The sequence below is a fragment of the Hyperolius riggenbachi genome, chromosome 10 (assembly GCF_040937935.1).
Source record: "Hyperolius riggenbachi isolate aHypRig1 chromosome 10, aHypRig1.pri, whole genome shotgun sequence".
Classification (NCBI taxonomy): domain Eukaryota; kingdom Metazoa; phylum Chordata; class Amphibia; order Anura; family Hyperoliidae; genus Hyperolius; species Hyperolius riggenbachi.
The window spans coordinates 251,359,568-251,386,129 of NC_090655.1; the positions used below are offsets into that span (position 1 = coordinate 251,359,568).

The 26,562-nt window shown below is 40.9% G+C and overlaps 1 pseudogene; it reads right to left on the reverse strand.

The window, feature by feature from the left end:
• Positions 1 to 512: 512 nt before the first annotated feature.
• LOC137537099 (zinc finger protein 585A pseudogene) overlaps positions 513 to 26,562 on the reverse strand; it is a 141,617-nt pseudogene continuing 115,567 nt past the window's right edge.

Genomic DNA, 26,562 nt, shown 5'->3' on the forward strand with positions numbered 1-26,562 from the left:
TACACAATCAATCTCAAAATGGTTTATAATCAACAATCCATGTTCAGTCTGGATTGCAATACTCATGGTTCTGCTGTAATGCTGCGAATAAACAATGTGTTTCTGCCGCTCGATTCTCTTATCTTCCGCTCATTTTTCTTATCTTTTTCCATTCACTTCTATCAGAAATCAAGTGACAAAACGATCGTGAGATCAGACATGTGGGAAATTATCTATCGAACCATCTGTCTGCTGCAAAAACGCATCGTGTATTCCCAGCATTACAAGTACATCTTACATTACTTGCGGAGGAACAAAATATTTCACACTGTGGTAACAATATATAGTACACACACTACACACACTACACACACACACACACACACACACACACACAAAAATCTATCCTACATTCTGTCACGTTTGTTCAGACAGCCCATCAAGATACAGCAAATTATCCAGAGGAATAACTTTATTAACAGCTTTAGTCAAAGGAGAGATACTTAGAGATGCATCAGAATCCCTAGCTTCTTATTATACTGGACTTTGTGCATTCAGCTCAAATCTCTTCATGTTTTCTGGATATAAAACAAAGACACAGAGAGACAGAGAGGGAAATCTTCTCTCCTCAGTACAGTCGGGATGAATGGGAGCTTCTAATATCCCCACATCTGCAGCTCACAGAAGGTAAATAACAACAGTATAAAGAACTTTCCTGGAATTTCACCTTCTTATTTTCACATTAATGGCTGTAAATACTGACATGGCTGCTGTGCACAATTTCGAATGTTATGTAAAATTTGGTTCATTCAGCACCCAACAAAAACAAATAATTATTTTTTTCAGCACTCTCGTTATCAGGACTGTTTGTTCAGGCAGATAAAAGTGTTTTGGCACTTATTTTTTTAGGAAAGCCGTGGCTACATGCAACTGTAGATCTTAACTTATTGTCATAAAGCACCTAGTCTATTAACCCTTGTAGTGGAGAAAACATGAAAATTAAACAAAGACAAGTTCTAACTAAGCTTAGTACTACATGTACCCATGTTTAACTCAGAATGGAAGCTTGGAGACTTTAACAATCAAATGCACTGAGTAGCAAATAAGAGTCCTCAAAATTCTGTGTAAAAAAAAATTCTGCACTGTGCGCTTAGCAAGAAATAAAAGAAACATTGGAATAAAACATTTACGGTGAACACAATTCCCACACTCAGCACAAATGTCTCACAGGCAGTGATTTCTGAACAAAACATTTCCTACTTTCAGTACATGAAGAAGGCTTGTCACCAGTGTGAGATCTCTCATGTACGACAAGGTTTCCTTTATGTCCAAAACATTTCCCACATTCAGCACATGAATAGGGCTTCTCACCAGTGTGAGATCTCTCATGGCTGATAAGATGTGCTTTACTTACAAAACATTTCTCACACTCAGTACATGAATACAGCTTCTCACCAGTATGAGATCTCTCATGTCTGATAAGAATTGATTTAAATCCAAACCATTTCCCACACTCAGTACATGAATAGGACTTCTCACCAGTGTGAGTTCTCTCATGACTGATAAAAGCTGATTTATGCGCAAAACATCTCCCACACTCAGCACAGGAATATGGCTTCTCACCAGTGTGAGATCTCTCATGACTGATAAGAGCTGGTTTATGCCCAAAACATTTACCACACTCAGCGCAGGAATAGGGCTTCTCACCAGTGTGAGATCTCTCATGCCTGACAAGATGTGATTTCAGAACAAAACATTTCCCACACTCAGCACATGAATAGGGCTTCTCGCCAGTGTGAAATCTCTCATGCGTAATAAGATTTGATTTTTGCCCAAAACATTTCCCACACTCTGCACATGAATAGGGCTTCTCACCAGTGTGAGATTTCTCATGAATGATAAGATATGCTTTACTTCCAAAACATTTCCCACACTGAGCACACGAATAAGGCTTCTCACCAGTATGACATCTCCCATGTATGACAAGTAGTGAATTACTTCCAAAACATTTCCCACACTCAGCACATGAATAGGGCTTCTCACCAGTGTGAGCTCTCTCATGCCTTATAAGAGTTGATTTATGCCCATAACATTTCCCACACTCAGCACATGAATAGGGCTTCTCACCAGTGTGAGATCTCTCATGGCTGATAAGATGTGATTTACTTCCAAAACATTTCCCACACTCAAAACATGAATAAGGCTTCTCACCAGTGTGACATCTCACATGTATGACAAGCAGTGAATTACTTCCAAAACATTTCCCACACTCAGCACATGAATAGGGCTTCTCACCAGTGTGACCTCTCTCATGACTAATAAGATTTGCTTTCTTCCCAAAACATTTCCCACACTCAGTACAGGAATAGGGCTTATCGCCAGTGTGAGATCTCTCATGACTGATCAGAGCTGATTTTTCCCCAAAACTTTTCCCACACTCAGCACAGGAATAAGGCTTCTCACCAGTGTGAGATCTCTCATGTCTGATAAGCGTTGCTTTCTGTCCAAAACATTTCCCACACTCATTACATGAATAGGGCTTATCGCCAGTGTGAGATCTCTCATGCCTGACAAGATGTGATTTCAGAACAAAACATTTCCCACACTCAGCACATGAGTAAGGCTTCTCACCAGTGTGAGATCTCTCATGCCTGACAAGATGTGATTTCAGAACAAAACATTTCCCACACTCAGCACATGAGTAAGGCTTCTCACCAGTGTGAGATCTCTCATGACTGATAAGAGTTGATTTATACCCAAAACATTTCCCACACTCATTACATGAATAGTGCTTATCGCCAGTGTGAGATCTCTCATGTACGACAAGATGTGATTTCAGAACAAAACATTTCCCACAGTCAGCACATGAGTAAGGCTTCTCACCAGTGTGAGATCTCTCATGTACGACAAGATGTGATTTCAGACCAAAACATTTCCCACACTCAGCACATGAGTAAGGCTTTTCACCAGTGTAAGATCTCTCATGACTGATAAGAGTTGATTTCTGCCCAAAACATTTCCCACACTCAGCACAGGAATAGGGCTTCTCACCAGTATGAGATCTCGCATGTCTGTTAAGATGTTCTTTATCTAAAAATCATTTGCCACACTCAGCACATGAATAAGGTTTCTCACCACTGTGAGATCTCACATGTCTGACAAGGTGTCCTTTATAACCAAAACATTTCCCACACTCAGCACATGAATAGGGCTTCTCACCAGTGTGAGATTTCTCATGACTGACGAGAGCCGATTTCTTAACAAAACCTCTCCCACATTTGGAACAGGAATGCAATCCTCCAGCAGGAGAAGAGCTGTGCTGGTTAGGAGTCCCCTTGGGGTTAGACAGGTGAGGGGAATCTTGGGGAATATTTGGGGAAACCAGGGTATCTGCAGGAGACTCTTGTCCAGTGACATCATCATCCGTTGTACAGTCTGTGGATACAGAGAGACGAGTCTCTGAGAGGTTCCTGATGCCAGGACTCCGCCCTGAAAATAGAGAAACATCATCACTTCCTGTTAGAGAATTCTGAGGGGAGGAACAATTATTATTAGGGATGGTCAGTGAGCTGCTGAGAATCCCATACAAAGTTTATGCAATGTGTTGAGACAATAATTTTGCCAAATAATTCACACATTCTAGTGACTAAAGCCCACTCTAAATTATGCAACAGAGCTTCAAACTATATGCTTAATATGTTACCCCTAGACCAGTGCTTTTCAACCCATGGTACGCGTACCATCAATGGTACTTTAACTCTGGCCAGGTGGTACGCTCTGGGGAGATGAAAAGGAAGTGTCTGTGGGCTGCAGGGAGATCAAAGGGAAAAGTGATTTAGGGCTGGTCCAGTGCCTGGTGTTTTCAGGTTTGTTTATGTATAAAAATGTGAAGCACTAGGCTAGCTGGTAAAAGCACAACAGAGCAATTAGAGGGTGGGCAAGCTGGTAAATATACACAGCATGATGCAGAGCTTGCCTGGAGGGTCCATAGGAAAAAATCTGTCTGGTCTCTCCCCATTGTTATAATGACTGCATGTGTGGATAGGGTGTTAAATGGGTTGAAAAGTTTTTGACAGTCCCTAGACTCCAGGAGGGCTGCTTTCTGACTTGTGTGAGACTGGCAGAGACAGGAGTCCTATTACAGGCAAGTAGCCTGTCTGATGTGGGACTGCAATACAGATAAGCTCTCTGCTCCATCTCAGGCTATTCTCAGTCTCACTCCACTCCTCCTCTCTCTGGGCTAGTGCACGCCAAAATCGCAATAGCAATCGCTAGCAATTTGGGAATGCAATTTTGTAAAGTGATTTTCAGAGCGATATTTTTTATGAATTGCTCCAAAAAATGCTACATGCAGCGTGTTTGCGATATTGAAAAAAATCACAACTCTGCTGTTGGAACATCCTCATAAGGTAACATTAGCCAATCGCTTTTCAAATCACTGGCGATTTGAAAGACGCTCAGAAGCCCTCTTGGTGTGCACCAGCCTCCCTCATTCAGATCTTACATATGCAGTGCTAGGAGTGGAGTCACTGATGGGTGACTGCTCTGCACAGCAAGCAACAAGATTAAAAGCTCTCTGGCTCTGCCCTGTGTCCTGCTTGGATAAACCATTCATACTATGATGGGGGCGGGCAGCTCTATTTAGATATTCATTGAATGGTGAACTTCTTAAGGTAGCCATACATCAGAAGATTATGGGCAGATTCACCAAAGAGAAATTTATCTCTAATTGAATCTGATTAGAGAGAGATTTGCACCCAGAAGTGAGGGGAAAAGCTATTGTACCTTTACTGCCATTTGGTTCCACATACTTTTGCGAGAAGGCTTTTTCTTCATTGACATGTATAAAAACTAAAGAAAGGAACTGTCTTCAGATGGAATCTGACTTGATTCTATCAGTAAGCACAGGCACAAGTTTGGTTAACACTGTATGTATCCTTAACCACTTCAGCCTACAGGGTTGAGATTTTTTTTTACATCTGAGCAACTTTCACCTCCCATTCATTTGCCAATAACTTTATCACTACTCATCATAATGAATTGATCTATATCTTGTTTTTTCCGCCACCAATTAGGCTTTCTGTGGGTGATACATTTTGCTGAGACTTAATTTATTCTAAACTAATTTAAAAAAAAAAATCATTAAATGCTCAGCTTTTGGCCATTATAGTTTGAAATTAATACATGCTGCCATAATTAAAACCTCTATACTTTATTTACCAATTTCTCCCACTTATTACACCATTTAAATTATGTCCCTATCACAATGTATGGCGCCGATATTTAATTTGGAAATAAAGGTGCATTTTTTCAATTTGCGTCCATTACTATTTAGAAGCCCATAATTTAATAAATCATATTGATATACTCCTTTGACATGAATATTTAAAAAGTTTAGACCCTTAGGTAACTATTTATGTTTTTTGTTTTTTTTTATTATTGTAATTTTTTATTTTATTTTTTATTAAAACTTGTATGTGGGTATTTTTTGGTGTGGGAGGTAAACGGGATTTTAAATGTTTCAAAATGTATTTATTCAATGTAAAGTGTTTTTTGGTGTAGTTTGTCAAAAAGTCCTGGGAGCAATCGATCTCGCTCCCAGGAAGAAGTATGAAGACGGGGAACTTTTTGATCTCAGAAAAGCCGTAGCGTCTGAAGAGACGCTGTCGTCTTTTCTCCGGGGGGGTCTGATCAGTGAAAGGGATTTATAATCCCTTTCATTGATCGCTGGGCTAACGGCCCCCAGCAGGAGCGCGCACGGGGGGGCCCGCGGGAGCGCGCGGGAGTGCGCGCAGCCTAACTGGACGAAAATTTTCGTCCAGTTAGGCTGAAGTAGTTAATTATTGGCCAGCCCTGCGTAATATGTTGGCGCTTTAAAGATACAATAAATAATAATAACTAATAATAATAGTACATACGTTATCCTTTTTTTTCACTTATTGAGTTGTTGACATCTTACAAAATCACTGGTGGTACTTGAAAATTTTCATGCGATAAAAGTGGTGCAATTTCTGAAAAGGTTGAAAAGCCCTGCCCTAGACTGTATCTCATGGGGCATTCGGGATCATCGCTATGCTTCAAGGACTTCGGACCACAGGTCATCTGGCACTTGTTTGGTGGCACTGCCCCCAGGTCTCCCCAATGTGGGACAGAATTGTTCATATGATTTCTGAGATCTTCCATAGGGCCTCCATCTAAGACCTGAAAGTCCTACTCTTAGGCCATAAACCCCCCATAACTACCCGGAGCGCAGGCTGATACAACATGCAGCCAATGCCACTAAAATACACGTGGCAGCCAACTGGAAACCCAACAGGCTGTAGCTTTCAGCTGTCATTAAAGCAAACCGGAAGTGAAAAATTAACTTATGATATAATGAACTGCATGTGAAGTACGGATAATGAATAGAATATTAGCAACAAAGAAAAGTCTCATTTTTATTTTCAGTTCTATAGCTTTTTTTTTTCCATAACATTGAATCATTCTGTCACATTTACAGTTTACACACTACACTCTGCATTTTAAACTATGAAACAGAGCAGAGCTAATGGCCCTTTAAGCTTTCCTGCAGTAAACCATATCTCAAGCTGTCTATTTATCAAGAGTGTCTGAGACAAAATATTGGTAGGTTTTTAGAAATTCATGCAGAACCATCCCAGGCATCTTAAGAAATCACTAGATAGTGCAGAGTCCTTCTAAAACTGTTGTAAAATAGGAGGAGCTAGGAAGGTCTCTCAGACAGTGCAGTGTGTGAGAGGAATTGCTGTTGCTGAGGTAACCAATACATCTGCTGTATTGATAGCAGCAGGCTCTGAGGCGGAATTAAGCAGGGGGAAGGAGCCCTTCACAAATCATGCCTAGCCTACACTCTGCATTATCTGTATAACAGCTATCAATCCCTTTTTAATCTGCGAAAGTTTAGGGATGAATTTGCACTTTTCTTAACTGTAGTGCAGCTCTCGAAATTCACGCTAAACTGCCACTATTACCTAGGATTTAAGAAGGTTCTTATCATGCAGAACTGTTCTCCCTGCTGGTTAGAACAGTTTAAGAAGAAAAAACTGCCGGTAATGCTTTGATAAATCTGGCAAATGGTTTCATGGCCATTTAAAGGACAACTAAAGTGAGAGGGATATGGAGGCTGCCACAGGGGTATTTTAAGATGGGGATGGGAGTGGTGATTCTTTCGGTCACTCCCCCTCCTTTCCTTAATGAGATATTTCCATACCCCCTATAATGGGTAGAAAAATATGTTTTTTTTCTGGACTGTGAAGAGGCAGTGGCCGGAGTCATGGAAGCAATTACAACAGCTCACCAGTATTTAAAGGAAACCTGAGGTGAGAGAGATATGGAGACTGCCATACTTGTTTCCTGTTAAACAATGACAGTTGCCTGGCAGACCTCCTGATCCTGTGTCTCTAATGCTGATAGCCACAGGCCCTGCACAAGCATGCAGCAGATCAGGTACTCTGACTAAGCTGACTCTTTTTACTGGATTAGCCATATGCTTGTTCCAGGGTTTTGACTCAGACACTACATATGACAGAAAAGCTATGATCGCCAGGCAACTAGCATTGTTTACAAGGAAATAAATATGGCAGCCTCCATATCCCTCTCACCTCGGGTTCCCTTTAAGCTCAGTCCTTGGAAGCAGCCAGTTAGCTGTGACTTGGACTATATGTTGCACCGACTTTTTGCAGCTCACTTTGCACTCACATGTTTTATCCCGAGGAAGCCCTTTTAGGGTGAAACATGTTCATGTTGGGAATTTGTTGATGTGATTTTATGTGACTATAACCAGTCGGGTGTTGGAAGGCGGGCTCACGCTCCTGTGGCCGTTTCCTGTTCCCAATTGTGCAAATACAGATATTGGTCCAAATGCAATTCACGTATTCTCCTGAGTTTCCTCCTAGGTGATATTTTCATGACTTGCCATTAAATGCCTTTTGAGCCACCAGCAAGCAAGAAAATACTCAAAATAAATGTGATAGTAACTTTTTACCAACTTCTGGGTACTCTTTTTAATTGTAAAATGCTGAAAAGTTAGTTTAACCACTTGAGGACCACAGTCTTTTCGCCCCTTAAGGACCAGAGCCTTTTTCTCCATTCAGACCACTGCAGCTTTCACGGTTTATGGCTCGCTCATACAACCTACCACCTAAATGAATTTTACCTCCTTTTCTTGTCACTAATACAGCTTTCTTTTGGTGCTATTTGATTGCTGCTGCGAGTTTTAGTTTTTATTATAATGAAATGAACAAGAAAGAGAATTGGCTCTTGGGTGCATGAAGATAGAAAAAAACACTTTATTGAGAAATATATATAAATATATAAACATACACACATATCACCTCACTACCACTACGCCAATGTCTGTGAATAGGTAAAAATCTCCCTAAAACCAATTAAGAGAAATACCAATCGTATTTCACTCATTGATTTTCAATGGAGAAATTAAAACTTCTGCCATTTCGACACTTTGAATGCCAGGATTCCCAAACCCTAAAGTGTTGGCCACTGAGTGACTGTTGTTCACAGTTAGGGGAAAAAAGGGGTGGGGCAATAACAGCCAATCAGATTTCAGCTATTGACCTTAATGAAAAAGATTAACTACTGCTAGTATTGCAGTTTAAATGCCAGGCATCCCAAACTTAGCACAATTTCTCACTGGGTGACTGCGGTCAAAATTTAGCAAAAGTGGGTGGAGCCACAAACAGCCAATCAGATTTCACTTATTGACGTCAATGTAAATTTTTTAAATATTGCCATTCTCACAGTTTTAAAGCCAGAGGCCCCAAACTTGGCACAGACCATGACTGGGTGACTGGGGTTAAAATTCAGAAAACTGGGCGGAGCTTACAACAGCCAATCAAATGTTACCTATTGCAATTCAATGGTAATATGCTGCTTTCTTTCTGCTTTTTCACAGGCATGCTTTGGAATATGGCAGAAAATCTACCCAAAAAATGATTCAGTAACTCCTTTTAAATAAAACAATATCAGATATGTGCGGTTACATTGTTTTTGTAGTAAAAAGCAGTGTCCAAAGAAAATTGTCAATAATTGAGCTTTCACAGAGTATAAATCACATGCTTGTATTTTCCAGTGTAGGCCGCTTACAATGAAGTCTGAAGTAAAGAAATTGTCAAATTCCCACCAAAATCACTTCATTTAGTAAACTACACCCCCTGAGGTACCCTTGGATGGATGCATTGATAATTTTGGCTGCAGAGATTATTGGTGAAATTTGATAGAATGTATAACATCATGAAAAATTCATTTCTTTTATTCAGATATGTCAGCTCTTCAGCTTTTTCACAGATATGTTTTGGAGCATTGTAGTAATTCACCCCAAAAATGATGCAGTAACTCCTTCTGAATAAAACAATATAAGATATACAGTGGGTTGCAAAAGTATTCCGCTCCCTTGAAGTTTTCCACATTTTGTCATATTACTGCCACAAACATGAATCAATTTTATTGGAATTCCACATGAAAGACCAACACAAACTGGTGTACACATGAGAAGTAGAATGAAAATCATACATGATTCCAAACATTTTTACAAATAAATAACTGCAAAGTGGTGTGTGCATAATTATTTGGCCCCCTTTGATCTGAGTGCAGTCAGTTGCCTATAGACATTGCCTGATGAGTGCTAATGACTAGAGTGCACCTGTGTGTAATCTAATGTCAGTACAAATACAGCTGCTCAGTGAGGGCCTCAGAGGTTGTCTAAGAGAATATTGGGAGCAACAACACCGTGAAGTCCAAAGAACTCACAAGACAGGTCAGGGATCAAGTTATTGAGAAATTTAAAGCAGGCTTAGGCTACAAAAAGATTTCCAAAGCCTTGAACATCCCAAGGAGCACTGTTCAAGCAATCATTCAGAAATGGAAGGAGTATGGCACAACTGTAAACCTACCAAGGCAAGGCCATCCACCTAAACTCACAGGCCGAGCAAGGAGAGCGCTGATCAGAAATGCAGTCAAGAGGCCCATGGTGACTCTGGACGAGCTGCAGAGATCTACAGCTCAGGTGGGAGACTCTATTAGTCATGCACTCTACAAAGTTGGCCTTTATGGAAGAGTGGCAAGAAGAAAGGCATTGTTAACAGAAAGCATAAGAAGTCCCGTTTGCAGTTTGCCACAAGCTATGTGGGGGACACAGCAACCATGTGGAAGAAGGTGCTCTGGTCAGATGAGACCAAAATTGAACTTTTTGGCCAAAATGCAAAACGCTATGTGTGGCGGAAAACTAACACTACACATCACTCTGAACACACCATCCCCACTGTCAAATATGGTGGTGGCAGAATCCTGCTCAGGGGTTGCATTTCTCCAGCAGGGACAGGGAAGCTACTCAGAGTTGATGGGAAGATGGATGGAGCCAAATACAGGGCTAACTTGGAAGAAAACCTCTTGGAGACTGCAAAAGACTTGAGACAGGGGCGGAGGTTCGCCTTCCAGCAGGACAATGACCCTAAACATAAAGCCAGGGCAACAATGGAATGGTTTAAAACAAAACATATCCATGTGTTAGAATGGCCCAGTCAAAGTCCAGATCTAAATCCTATTGAAAATCTGTGGCAAGATCTGAAAACTGCTGTTCACAAACGCTGTCCATCTAATCTGACTGAGCTGGAGCTGTTTTGCAAAGAAGAATGGGCAAGGATTTCAGTCTCTAGATGTGCAAAGATGGTAGAGAGACATACCCTAAAAGACTGGCAGCTGTAATTGCAGCAAAAGGTGTTTCTACAAAGTATTGACTCAGGGGGCCGAATAATTACGCACACCCCACTTTGCAGTAATTGATTTGTAAAAAATGTTTGGAATGATGTATGATTTTCGATCCACTTCTCACATGTACACCACTTTGTATTGGTCTTTCACGTGGAATTCCAATAAAATTGATGCATGTTTGTGGCAGTAACGTGACAAAATGTGGAAAACTTCAAAGGGGCCGAATACTTTAGCAACCCCCAAAGAAAATTGTCAATAATTGAGCTTTCACAGAGTATAAATCACATGCTTGTATTTTCCAGTGTAGGCCGCTTACAATGAAGTCTGAGGTAAAGAGATTGTCAAATTCCCACCAAAATCACTTCATTTAGTAAACTACACCCCCCTGAGGTACCCTTGGATGGATGCATTGATAATTTTGGCTGCAGAGATTATTGGTGAAATTTGATAGAATGTATAACAACATGAAAAATTCATTTCTTTTAGAAGATATGTCAGCTCTTCAGCTTTTTCACAGATATGTTTTGGAGCATTTTAGTAATTCACCCCAAAAATGATGCAGTAACTACTTCTGAATAAAACAATATAAGATATATGTGGCTACATTGTTTCTGTGGTTAAAAAAAACAGTGCCCAGAGATAGTTCTCAATATACATACATTACATAAACTAACCGTATAAGGGATACAGCCCCTGTATACAGTACCTTTACACAGTGTGTATATAGATAGATAGATAGATAGATACATACACTGCTGACTTCACCTACATACTAGAGGTGACTGGAAAGGGTTCACAAGGGTTGTGGGGTGAAATTATGTGAGTAAATGTGTTTTTACACTGTAACGCTGTCTGTGAGACACAGACACACAGCAGCTACAGCTCTCTCTGGCCAGAGATCACTGCAGACTGGTGGAGAAAGCTGGAGAGAATGCAACTTTGTTGCTTTCTATCTAGTGATCACAGTGATTGGATCACAGCGATCACATGGTAGGAAGCCAATAAAATTGGCTCCTTACCGATTCATTAAGGCCTTGTTCACATCAGGTGCGTTTGGGATCGCACATAAATGGACTTTAAAAAACGCAAGCGAGTTTCAGCTCATTTTTGCACGTTTTTGTATGCATTTCTATGCGTTTTCCCCCTGAATAATGGGAGGGCTGGGCAGGATTTCTATATGTGTACAAAACTACAATTACAAGTAGAGTTATGCATAAAAAAATACACAATACCTTGATTTACCACAGCCGATTCACCAGCAGCGCGCACAGTCGATTGACACAGTACCGTTGAAATCCAGCGGTGTAAACACTATGCCGCTTCCGAGACAAGTGGCCACAACTGCGGCATAGGATTTACTTATCTCGAGGCAATTAAGCAGTATCTTTTGCATTTTCAACTAGCCTGTCACGTGAGTCCTGTGCGGTGCATGTCCAGATTTTGCCGCAAAATTAATAAACCTGTATGCGTCTGCGTTTGCATTTTTGCTCTCGCTTGTATTGTTGACTTTGATATCACCATGAAGCACTCACTTTCAAGAAGAAAAAAATGAATGCAGGCATTGCTGTGGTAACTAGTGGCGTAATGCTGACGTTAGGACCGGTGAAATTGCGCACAGCAAAATTATCAGCCTTTCATATATCAGACCCTTAATCTCAAGTTCACTGTGATAAGCTTATTTTAACCATTTATGCCACGCGGACGTGAGCTTCACGTCCCCAGCAGCAGCTGCTACAGCCGCAGGGACGCGCTAGTCACGTCCCTGCAGTTTGGGGGAGGTTTGCACGTGATCATGCGGGCAGATGCTCACGATCGTGATGTTGCTGGCAACAAGGGGGATTGGCAGCAGGGGACAAAAAGTCTCCTGTGCCAATCCGTACTTGTCCACCGAGAATAAACACTGTTTTTGTTCAAAGACAGTGTGTATTCTTAGACCCACCGCGCTTCCTTCCGTCGACGATTTCCGCCGGTTTCCGCCGCCCAAACGTTACACTAATGAATGGGAACAAAGTTCCCATTCATTAATCTCCCCACATGACACCCGTGACGCAGGCTTCCATTGAAGCCTGCGTCACTTCCCTAGTAACCATGAGCGACACATTGTTTCCTATGTAGCGTACTTGTACGCTACATAGGATTTTGCTCAGCGGGGACATCTTGTGGCCAAATAGTAAAATTACATCTACTGACTTTAGGGAATAAAAAAAAATGTATGTCGAGAGGCCATATTATTATAAATTTATGGGCTAAAAATTAGCGATGGATGTAAAACTGAAAAAATGTACCTTTATTTCCAAATAAAATATTGTCACCATACATTATACTAGGGATATAATTTTAAAAGTGAAATAACTGGGACAAATGGGGAAATAAAATGTGTTGATTTTATTTACGGTAGCATGTGGTATTTTAAAACTATAATGGCCGAAAACTAAGAAATAATGATTTTTTCCATTTTTTTCTTAATTCTTTCCATTAAAATGCATTTAGAATAAAATAATTCTTAGCATAATGTACCACCCAAAGAAAGCCTAATTGGTGGTGGAAAAAACAAGGTATAGATCATTTCTTTGTGATAAGTAGTGATAAAGTTATTGGGGAATGAAAGGGAGGAGCGCTGAAATGGGAAAATTCCTCTCGGCCATAAGATGAAAAATACCCGTGGGCTGAAATGGTTAAAAAAGTGGGCGGAGTCAGCAACAGCCAAAGGGAAAAAAATAATTGCTGCTAAAATCAGTCAAAGTATTGTGACATAAAAACTTGGGCAGGTGTGTGAGGTTTACTGCTTCGTCCCCAGGGGATATGAGTCAACGTCCCAGCTCCCGACATCGACATTCTTTTTTTTTTTTTTTTTTTTGCCCATGTCAGGTGATCCAGGAGTCGAACTCACAACGTTCCCCTTAGTAGACGGACACAGTCCCCCTACACTACATGCCTGCCCAATGTTGATCGGTGCAAATAATCCTTTTGACATGGAAACGCTATTCATCCCACAGTTTTAAGAGTTTTAGGAGGGCATGTGTGAAATTTTGCACACTTCTTCGGCCCATAGCCGTGTAGGTTGCTTGTGCTCTGTTAAGTGATTTTACCCTCGGTGCCCCTGGGGCGGCCCCCCGAAAACCCCATTTTTTCCCATAGACTTTCATTGGAAAATGTTAAACTTTCGCCAATCAGACAGATGTGAAGGTAAACTCACCAAACTAGGGTCACTTAGTCATGGGGTTGACATAATATTTCTGTCACATTTTGGGGACTGTAAAAGTGGGCGGAGCCACAGACAACCAATCGGATTTTCCCTATTGACATTAATGAGAAAGTTGTAAAAGCTGTCATTCTAACAGATTTAAAGCCAGAGTCCCCAGACTTGGCACCGTGGGTCACTGGGTTACTATAGTTAGAATTTTGGAAAAGTGGGCGGAGTCGTCGACAGCCAATCATATTTCAGCTGTTTGTTTTATATGGGAAAATTTAAATTGCAGCTTGGGTTGTGGCTTGGGTTCAAATTTTTTAAAGTGGGCGGAGCCACAAGCAGCCAATTGAATTTCAGTGATTTATTTACATGGGAACATTTAAAATTCTGATATTCTCATAATATTGATGTCAAGGACCCCAAAGTTTACAAATGTTCTCACTGGGTGTTTGCACTTCAAGGTTAGAAAAAGTGGGCGGAGCCACTGACTACCAATCGTATTTCACTCATTGATTTTCAATGGAGAAATTAAAACTTCTGCCATTTCGACACTTTGAATGCCAGGATTCCCAAACCCTAAAGTGTTGGCCACTGAGTGACTGTTGTTCACAGTTAGGGGAAAAAAGGGGTGGGGCAATAACAGCCAATCAGATTTCAGCTATTGACCTTAATGAAAAAGATTAACTACTGCTATTATTGCAGTTTAAATGCCAGGCATCCCAAACTTAGCACAATTACTCACTGGGTGACTGCGGTCAAAATTTAGCAAAAGTGGGTGGAGCCACAAACAGCCAATCAGATTTCACTTATTGACGTCAATGTAAATTTTTTAAATATTGCCATTCTCACAGTTTTAAAGCCAGAGGCCCCAAACTTGGCACAGACCATGACTGGGTGACTGGGGTTAAAATTCAGAAAACTGGGCGGAGCTTACAACAGCCAATCAAATGTTACCTATTGCAATTCAATGGTAATATGCTGCTTTCTTTCTGCTTTTTCACAGGCATGCTTTGGAATATGGCAGAAAATCTACCCAAAAAATGATTCAGTAACTCCTTTTAAATAAAACAATATCAGATATGTGCGGTTACATTGTTTTTGTAGTAAAAAGCAGTGTCCAAAGAAAATTGTCAATAATTGAGCTTTCACAGAGTATAAATCACATGCTTGTATTTTCCAGTGTAGGCCGCTTACAATGAAGTCTGAAGTAAAGAAATTGTGAAATTCCCACCAAAATCACTTCATTTAGTAAACTACACCCTCTGAGGTACCCTTGGATGGATGCATTGATAATTTTGGCTGCAGAGATTATTGGTGAAATTTGATAGAATGTATAACATCATGAAAAATTCATTTCTTTTATTCAGATATGTCAGCTCTTCAGCTTTTTCACAGATATGTTTTGGAGCATTGTAGTAATTCACCCCAAAAATGATGCAGTAACTCCTTCTGAATAAAACAATATAAGATATACAGTGGGTTGCAAAAGTATTCCGCTCCCTTGAAGTTTTCCACATTTTGTCATATTACTGCCACAAACATGAATCAATTTTATTGGAATTCCACATGAAAGACCAACACAAACTGGTGTACACATGAGAAGTAGAACGAAAATCATACATGATTCCAAACATTTTTACAAATAAATAACTGCAAAGTGGTGTGTGCATAATTATTTGGCCCCCTTTGATCTGAGTGCAGTCAGTTGCCTATAGACATTGCCTGATGAGTGCTAATGACTAGAGTGCACCTGTGTGTAATCTAATGTCAGTACAAATACAGCTGCTCAGTGAGGGCCTCAGAGGTTGTCTAAGAGAATATTGGGAGCAACAACACCGTGAAGTCCAAAGAACTCACTAGACAGGTCAGGGATCAAGTTATTGAGAAATTTAAAGCAGGCTTAGGCTGCAAAAAGATTTCCAAAGCCTTGAACATCCCAAGGAGCACTGTTCAAGCAATCATTCAGAAATGGAAGGAGTATGGCACAACTGTAAACCTACCAAGGCAAGGCCATCCACCTAAACTCACAGGCCGAGCAAGGAGATGCTCGCTGATCAGAAATGCAGTCAAGAGGCCCATGGTGACTCTGGACGAGCTGCAGAGATCTACAGCTCAGGTGGGAGACTCTATTAGTCATGCACTCTACAAAGTTGGCCTTTATGGAAGAGTGGCAAGAAGAAAGGCATTGTTAACAGAAAGCATAAGAAGTCCCGTTTGCAGTTTGCCACAAGCTATGTGGGGGACACAGCAACCATGTGGAAGAAGGTGCTCTGGTCAGATGAGACCAAAATGGAACTTTTTGGCCAAAATGCAAAACGCTATGTGTGGCGGAAAACTAACACTACACATCACTCTGAACACACCATCCCCACTGTCAAATATGGTGGTGGCAGCATCCTGCTCAGGGGTTGCATTTCTCCAGCAGGGACAGGGAAGCTACTCAGAGTTGATGGGAAGATGGATGGAGCCAAATACAGGGCTAACTTGGAAGAAAACCTCTTGGAGACTGCAAAAGACTTGAGACAGGGGTGGAGGTTCACCTTCCAGCAGGACAATGGCCCTAAACATAAAGCCAGGGCAACAATGGAATGGTTTAAAACAAAACATATCCAGGTGTTAGAATGGCCCAGTCAAAGTCCAGATCTAAATCCTATTGAAAATCTGTGGCAAGATCTGAAAACTGCTGTTCACAAACGCTGTCCATCTAATCTGACTGAGCTGGAGCTGTTTTGCAAAGAAGAATGGGCAAGGATTTCAGTCTCTAGATGTGCAAAGATGGTAGAGAGACATACCCTAAAAGACTGGCAGCTGTAATTGCAGCAAAAGGTGTTTCTACAAAGTATTGACTCAGGGGGCCGAATAATTACGCACACCCCACTTTGCAGTAATTGATTTGTAAAAAATGTTTGGAATGATGTATGATTTTCGATCCACTTCTCACATGTACACCACTTTGTATTGGTCTTTCACGTGGAATTCCAATAAAATTGATGCATGTTTGTGGCAGTAACGTGACAAAATGTGGAAAACTTCAAAGGGGCCGAATACTTTAGCAACCTCCAAAGAAAATTGTCAATAATTGAGCTTTCACAGAGTATAAATCACAAGCTTGTATTTTCCAGTGTAGGCCGCTTACAATGAAGTCTGAGGTAAAGAGATTGTCAAATTCCCACCAAAATCACTTCATTTAGTAAACTACACCCCCCTGAGGTACCCTTGGATGGATGCATTGATAATTTTGGCTGCAGAGATTATTGGTGAAATTTGATAGAATGTATAACAACATGAAAAATTCATTTCTTTTAGAAGATATGTCAGCTCTTCAGCTTTTTCACAGATATGTTTTGGAGCATTTTAGTAATTCACCCCAAAAATGATGCAGTAACTACTTCTGAATAAAACAATATAAGATATATGTGGCTACATTGTTTCTGTGGTTAAAAAAAACAGTGCCCAGAGATAGTTCTCAATATACATACATTACATAAACTAACCGTATAAGGGATACAGCCCCTGTATACAGTACCTAGTGTGTATATATATATATATAGATAGATAGATAGATAGATAGATAGATAGATAGATACATACATACACTGCTGACTTAACCTACATACTAGAGGTGACTGGAAAGGGTTCACAAGGGTTGTGGGGTGAAGTGATGTGAGTAAATGTGTTTTTACACTGTAACGCTGTCTGTGAGACACAGACACACAGCAGCTACAGCTCTCTCTGGCCAGAGATCACTGCAGACTGGTGGAGAAAGCTGGAGAGAATGCAACTTGTTGCTTTCTATCTAGTGATCACAGTGATTGGATCACAGTGATCGGATCACAGCGATCACATGGTAGGAAGCCAATAAAATTGGCTCCTTACCGATTCATTAAGGCCTTGTTCACATCAGGTGCGTTTGGGATCGCACATAAATGGACTTTAAAAAACGCAAGCGAGTTTCAGCTCATTTTTGCACGTTTTTGTATGCATTTCTATGCGTTTTCCCCCTGAATAATGGGAGGGCTGGGCAGGATTTCTATATGTGTACAAAACTACAATTACAAGTAGAGTTATGCATAAAAAAATACACAATACCTTGATTTACCACAGCCGATTCACCAGCAGCGCGCACAGTCGATTGACACAGTACCGTTGAAATCCAGCGGTGTAAACACTATGCCGCTTCCGAGACATGTGGCCACAACTGCGGCATAGGATTTACTTATCTCGAGGCAATTAAGCAGTATCTTTTGCATTTTCAACTAGCCTGTCACGTGAGTCCTGTGCGGTGCATGTCCAGATTTTGCCGCAAAATTAATAAACCTGTATGCGTCTGCGTTTGCATTTTTGCTCTCGCTTGTATTGTTGACTTTGATATCACCATGAAGCACTCACTTTCAAGAAGAAAAAAATGAATGCAGGCATTGCTGTGGTAACTAGTGGCGTAATGCTGACGTTAGGACCGGTGAAATTGCGCACAGCAAAATTATCAGCCTTTCATATATCAGACCCTTAATCTCAAGTTCACTGTGATAAGCTTATTTTAACCATTTATGCCACGCGGACGTGAGCTTCACGTCCCCAGCAGCAGCTGCTACAGCCGCAGGGACGCGCTAGTCACGTCCCTGCAGTTTGGGGGAGGTTTGCACGTGATCATGCGGGCAGATGCTCACGATCGTGATGTTGCTGGCAACAAGGGGGATTGGCAGCAGGGTACAAAAGTCTCCTGTGCCAATCCGTACTTGTCCACCGAGAATAAACACTGTTTTTGTAGAAGACAGTGTGTATTCTTAGACCCACCGTGCTTCCTTCCGTCGACGATTTCCGCCGGTTTCCGCCGCCCAAACGTTACACTAATGAATGGGAACAAAGTTCCCATTCATTAATCTCCCCACATGACACCCGTGACGCAGGCTTCCATTGAAGCCTGCGTCACTTCCCTAGTAACCATGAGCGACACATTGTTTCCTATGTAGCGTACTTGTACGCTACATAGGATTTTGCTCAGCGGGGACATCTTGTGGCCAAATAGTAAAATTACATCTACTGACTTTAGGGAATAAAAAAAAATGTATGTCGAGAGGCCATATTATTATAAATTTATGGGCTAAAAATTAGCGATGGATGTAAAACTGAAAAAATGTACCTTTATTTCCAAATAAAATATTGTCACCATACATTATACTAGGGATATAATTTTAAAAGTGAAATAACTGGGACAAATGGGGAAATAAAATGTGTTGATTTTATTTACGGTAGCATGTGGTATTTTAAAACTATAATGGCCGAAAACTAAGAAATAATGATTTTTTCCATTTTTTTCTTAATTCTTTCCATTAAAATGCATTTAGAATAAAATAATTCTTAGCATAATGTACCACCCAAAGAAAGCCTAATTGGTGGTGGAAAAAACAAGGTATAGATCATTTCTTTGTGATAAGTAGTGATAAAGTTATTGGGGAGTGAAAGGGAGGAGCGCTGAAATGGGAAAATTCCTCTCGGCCATAAGATGAAAAATACCCGTGGGCTGAAATGGTTAAAAAAGTGGGCGGAGTCAGCAACAGCCAAAGGGAAAAAAATAATTGCTGCTAAAATCAGTCAAAGTATTGTGACATAAAAACTTGGGCAGGTGTGTGAGGTTTACTGCTTCGTCCCCAGGGGATATGAGTCAACGTCCCAGCTCCCGACATCGACATTCTTTTTTTTTTTTTTTTTTTTTGCTCATGTCAGGTGATCCAGGAGTCGAACTCACAACGTTCCCCTTAGTAGACGGACACAGTCCCCCTACACTACATGCCTGCCCAATGTTGATCGGTGCAAATAATCCTTTTGACATGGAAACGCTATTCATTCCACAGTTTTAAGAGTTTTAGGAGGGCATGTGTGAAATTTTGCACACTTCTTCGGCCCATAGCCGTGTAGGTTGCTTGTGCTCTGTTAAGCGATTTTACCCTCGGTGCCCCTGGGGCGGCCCCCCGAAAACCCCATTTTTTCCCATAGACTTTCATTGGAAAATGTTAAACTTTTGCCAATCAGACAGATGTGAAGGTAAACTCACCAAACTTGGGTCACTTAGTCATGGGGTTGACATAACATTTCTGTCACATTTTGGGGACTGCAAAAGTGGGCGGAGCCACAGACAACCAATCGGATTTTCCCTATTGACTTTATAGAGAAAGTTGTAAAAGCTGTCATTCTAACAGATTTAAAGCCAGAGTCCCCAGACTTGGCACCGTGGGTCACTGGGTTACTATGGTTAGAATTTTGGAAAAGTGGGCGGAGTTGTCGACAGCCAATCATATTTCAGCTGTTTGTTTTATAAGGGAAAATTTAAATTGCAGCTTGGGTTGTGGCTTGGGTTCAAATTTTTTAAAGTGGGCGGAGCCACAAGCAGCCAATTGAATTTCAGTGATTTATTTACATGGGAACATTTAAAATTCTGATATTCTCATAATATTGATGTCAAGGACCCCAAAGTTTGCAAATGTTCTCACTGGGTGTTTGCACTTCAAGGTTAGAAAAAGTGGGCGGAGCCACTGACTACCAATCGTATTTCACTCATTGATTTTCAATGGAGAAATTAAAACTTCTGCCATTTCGACACTTTGAATGCCAGGATTCCCAAACCCTAAAGTGTTGGCCACTGAGTGACTGTTGTTCACAGTTAGGGGAAAAAAGGGGTGGGGCAATAACAGCCAATCAGATTTCAGCTATTGACCTTAATGAAAAATATTAACTACTGCTATTATTGCAGTTTAAATGCCAGGCATCCCAAACTTAGCACAATTACTCACTGGGTGACTGCGGTCAAAATTTAGCAAAAGTGGGTGGAGCCACAAACAGCCAATCAGATTTCACTTATTGACGTCAATGTAAATTTTTTAAATATTGCCATTCTCACAGTTTTAAAGCCAGAGGCCCCAAACTTGGCACAGACCATGACTGGGTGACTGGGGTTAAAATTCAGAAAACTGGGCGGAGCTTACAACAGCCAATCAAATGTTACCTATTGCAATTCAATGGTAATATGCTGCTTTCTTTCTGCTTTTTCACAGGCATGCTTTGGAATATGGCAGAAAATCTACCCAAAAAATGATTCAGTAACTCCTTTTAAATAAAACAATATCAGATATGTGCGGTTACATTGTTTTTGTAGTAAAAAGCAGTGTCCAAAGAAAATTGTCAATAATTGAGCTTTCACAGAGTATAAATCACATGCTTGTATTTTCCAGTGTAGGCCGCTTACAATGAAGTCTGAAGTAAAGAAATTGTCAAATTCCCACCAAAATCACTTCATTTAGTAAACTACACCCCCTGAGGTACCCTTGGATGGATGCATTGATAATTTTGGCTGCAGAGATTATTAGTGAAATTTGATAGAATGTATAACATCATGAAAAATGTATTTCTTTTATTCAGATATGTCAGCTCTTCAGCTTTTTCACAGATATGTTTTGGAGCATTGTAGTAATTCACCCCAAAAATGATGCAGTAACTCCTTCTGAATAAAACAATATAAGATATACAGTGGGTTGCAAAAGTATTCCGCTCCCTTGAAGTTTTCCACATTTTGTCATATTACTGCCACAAACATGAATCAATTTTATTGGAATTCCACATGAAAGACCAACACAAACTGGTGTACACATGAGAAGTAGAATGAAAATCATACATGATTCCAAACATTTTTACAAATAAATAACTGCAAAGTGGTGTGTGCATAATTATTTGGCCCCCTTTGATCTGAGTGCAGTCAGTTGCCTATAGACATTGCCTGATGAGTGCTAATGACTAGAGTGCACCTGTGTGTAATCTAATGTCAGTACAAATACAGCTGCTCTGTGAGGGCCTCAGAGGTTGTCTAAGAGAATATTGGGAGCAACAACACCGTGAAGTCCAAAGAACTCACAAGACAGGTCAGGGATCAAGTTATTGAGAAATTTAAAGCAGGCTTAGGCTGCAAAAAGATTTCCAAAGCCTTGAACATCCCAAGGAGCACTGTTCAAGCAATCATTCAGAAATGGAAGGAGTATGGCACAACTGTAAACCTACCAAGGCAAGGCCATCCACCTAAACTCACAGGCCGAGCAAGGAGAGCGCTGATCAGAAATGCAGTCAAGAGGCCCATGGTGACTCTGGACGAGCTGCAGAGATCTACAGCTCAGGTGGGAGACTCTATTAGTCATGCACTCTACAAAGTTGGCCTTTATGGAAGAGTGGCAAGAAGAAAGGCATTGTTAACAGAAAGCATAAGAAGCCCCGTTTGCAGTTTGCCACAAGCTATGTGGGGGACACAGCAACCATGTGGAAGAAGGTGCTCTGGTCAGATGAGACCAAAATGGAACTTTTTGGCCAAAATGCAAAACGCTATGTGTGGCGGAAAACTAACACTACACATCACTCTGAACACACCATCCCCACTGTCAAATATGGTGGTGGCAGCATCCTGCTCAGGGGTTGCATTTCTCCAGCAGGGACAGGGAAGCTACTCAGAGTTGATGGGAAGATGGATGGAGCCAAATACAGGGCTAACTTGGAAGAAAACCTCTTGGAGACTGCAAGAGACTTGAGACAGGGGCGGAGGTTCACCTTCCAGCAGGACAATGACCCTAAACATAAAGCCAGGGCAACAATGGAATGGTTTAAAACAAAACATATCCATGTGTTAGAATGGCCCAGTCAAAGTCCAGATCTAAATCCTATTGAAAATCTGTGGCAAGATCTGAAAACTGCTGTTCACAAACGCTGTCCATCTAATCTGACTGAGCTGGAGCTGTTTTGCAAAGAAGAATGGGCAAGGATTTCAGTCTCTAGATGTGCAAAGATGGTAGAGAGACATACCCTAAAAGACTGGCAGCTGTAATTGCAGCAAAAGGTGTTTCTACAAAGTATTGACTCAGGGGGCCGAATAATTACGCACACCCCACTTTGCAGTAATTGATTTGTAAAAAATGTTTGGAATGATGTATGATTTTTGATCCACTTCTCACATGTACACCACTTTGTATTGGTCTTTCACGTGGAATTCCAATAAAATTGATGCATGTTTGTGGCAGTAACGTGACAAAATGTGGAAAACTTCAAAGGGGCCGAATACTTTAGCAACCCCCAAAGAAAATTGTCAATAATTGAGCTTTCACAGAGTATAAATCCCATGCTTGTATTTTCCAGTGTAGGCCGCTTACAATGAAGTCTGAGGTAAAGAGATTGTCAAATTCCCACCAAAATCACTTCATTTAGTAAACTACACCCCGCTGAGGTACCCTTGGATGGATGCATTGATAATTTTGGCTGCAGAGATTATTGGTGAAATTTGATAGAATGTATAACAACATGAAAAATTCATTTCTTTTAGAAGATATGTCAGCTCTTCAGCTTTTTCACAGATATGTTTTGGAGCATTTTAGTAATTCACCCCAAAAATGATGCAGTAACTACTTCTGAATAAAACAATATAAGATATATGTGGCTACATTGTTTCTGTGGTTAAAAAAAACAGTGCCCAGAGATAGTTCTCAATATACATACATTACATAAACTAACCGTATAAGGGATACAGCCCCTGTATACAGTACCTTTACACAGTGTGTATATAGATAGATAGATAGATAGATACATACACTGCTGACTTCACCTACATACTAGAGGTGACTGGAAAGGGTTCACAAGGGTTGTGGGGTGAAATTATGTGAGTAAATGTGTTTTTACACTGTAACGCTGTCTGTGAGACACAGACACACAGCAGCTACAGCTCTCTCTGGCCAGAGATCACTGCAGACTGGTGGAGAAAGCTGGAGAGAATGCAACTTTGTTGCTTTCTATCTAGTGATCACAGTGATTGGATCACAGCGATCACATGGTAGGAAGCCAATTAAATTGGCTCCTTACCGATTCATTAAGGCCTCGTTCACATCAGGTGCGTTTGGGATCGCACATAAATGGACTTTAAAAACGCAAGCGAGTTTCAGCTCATTTTTGCACGTTTTTGTATGCATTTCTATGCGTTTTCCCCCTGAATAATGGGAGGGCTGGGCAGGATTTCTATATGTGTACAAAACTACAATTAAAAGTAGAGTTATGCATAAAAAAATACACAATACCTTGATTTACCACAGCCGATTCACCAGCAGCGCGCACAGTCGATTGACACAGTACCGTTGAAATCCAGCGGTGTAAACACTATGCCGCTTCCGAGACAAGTGGCCACAACTGCGGCATAGGATTTACTTATCTCGAGGCAATTAAGCAGTATCTTTTGCATTTTCAACTAGCCTGTCACGTGAGTCCTGTGCGGTGCATGTCCAGATTTTGCCGCAAAATTAATAAACCTGTATGCGTCTGCGTTTGCATTTTTGCTCTCGCTTGTATTGTTGACTTTGATATCACCATGAAGCACTCACTTTCAAGAAGAAAAAAATGAATGCAGGCATTGCTGTGGTAACTAGTGGCGTAATGCTGACGTTAGGACCGGTGAAATTGCGCACAGCAAAATTATCAGCCTTTCATATATCAGACCCTTAATCTCAAGTTCACTGTGATAAGCTTATTTTAACCATTTATGCCACACGGACGTGAGCTTCACGTCCCCAGCAGCAGCTGCTACAGCCGCAGGGACGCGCTAGTCACGTCCCTGCAGTTTGGGGGGGGTTTGCACGCAATCATGCGGGCAGATGCTCACGATCGTGATGTTGCTGGCAACAAGGGGGATTGGCAGCAGGGGACAAAAAGTCTCCTGTGCCAATCCGTACTTGTCCACCGAGAATAAACACTGTTTTTGTTCAAAGACAGTGTGTATTCTTAGACCCACCGCGCTTCCTTCCGTCGACGATTTCCGCCGGTTTCTGCCGCCCAAACGTTACACTAATGAATGGGAACAAAGTTCCTATTCATTAATCTCCCCACAGGACACCCGTGACGCAGGCTTCCATTGAAGCCTGCGTCACTTCCCTAGTAACCATGAGCGACACATTGTTTCCTATGTAGCGTACTTGTACGCTACATAGGATTTTGCTCAGCGGGGACATCTTGTGGCCAAATAGTAAAATTACATCTACTGACTTTAGGGAATAAAAAAAAATGTATGTCGAGAGGCCATATTATTATAAATTTATGGGCTAAAAATTAGCGATGGATGTAAAACTGAAAAAATGTACCTTTATTTTCAAATAAAATATTGTCACCATACATTATACTAGGGATATAATTTTAAAAGTGAAATAACCGGGACAAATGGGGAAATAAAATGTGTGGATTTTATTTACAGTAGCATGTGGTATTTTAAAACTATAATGGCCGAAAAATAAGAAATAATGATTTTTTCCATTTTTTTCTTAATTCTTTCCATTAAAATGCATTTAGAATAAAATAATTCTTAGCATAATGTACCACCCAAAGAAAGCCTAATTGGTGGTGGAAAAAACAAGGTATAGATCATTTCTTTGTGATAAGTAGTGATAAAGTTATTGGGGAATGAAAGGGAGGAGCGCTGAAATGGGAAAATTCCTCTCGGCCATAAGATGAAAAATACCCGTGGGCTGAAATGGTTAAAAAAGTGGGCGGAGTCAGCAACAGCCAAAGGGAAAAAAATAATTGCTGCTAAAATCAGTCAAAGTATTGTGACATAAAAACTTGGGCAGGTGTGTGAGGTTTACTGCTTCGTCCCCAGGGGATATGAGTCAACGTCCCAGCTCCCGACATCGACATTCTTTTTTTTTTTTTTTTTTGCCCATGTCAGGTGATCCAGGAGTCGAACTCACAACGTTCCCCTTAGTAGACGGACACAGTCCCCCTACACTACATGCCTGCCCAATGTTGATCGGTGCAAATAATCCTTTTGACATGGAAACGCTATTCATCCCACAGTTTTAAGAGTTTTAGGAGGGCATGTGTGAAATTTTGCACACTTCTTCGGCCCATAGCCGTGTAGGTTGCTTGTGCTCTGTTAAGCGATTTTACCCTCGGTGCCCCTGGGGCGGCCCCCGAAAACCCCATTTTTTCCCATAGACTTTCATTGGAAAATGTTAAACTTTTGCCAATCAGACAGATGTGAAGGTAAACTCACCAAACTTGGGTCACTTAGTCATGGGGTTGACATAACATTTCTGTCACATTTTGGGGACTGCAAAAGTGGGCGGAGCCACAGACAACCAATCGGATTTTCCCTATTGACTTTAATGAGAAAGTTGTAAAAGCTGTCATTCTAACAGATTTAAAGCCAGAGTCCCCAGACTTGGCACCGTGGGTCACTGGGTTACTATGGTTAGAATTTTGGAAAAGTGGGCGGAGTTGTCGACAGCCAATCATATTTCAGCTGTTTGTTTTATATGGGAAAATTTAAATTGCAGCTTGGGTTGTGGCTTGGGTTCAAATTTTTTAAAGTGGGCGGAGCCACAAGCAGCCAATTGAATTTCAGTGATTTATTTACATGGGAACATTTAAAATTCTGATATTCTCATAATATTGATGTCAAGGACCCCAAAGTTTACAAATGTTCTCACTGGGTGTTTGCACTTCAAGGTTAGAAAAAGTGGGCGGAGCCACTGACTACCAATCGTATTTCACTCATTGATTTTCAATGGAGAAATTAAAACTTCTGCCATTTCGACACTTTGAATGCCAGGATTCCCAAACCCTAAAGTGTTGGCCACTGAGTGACT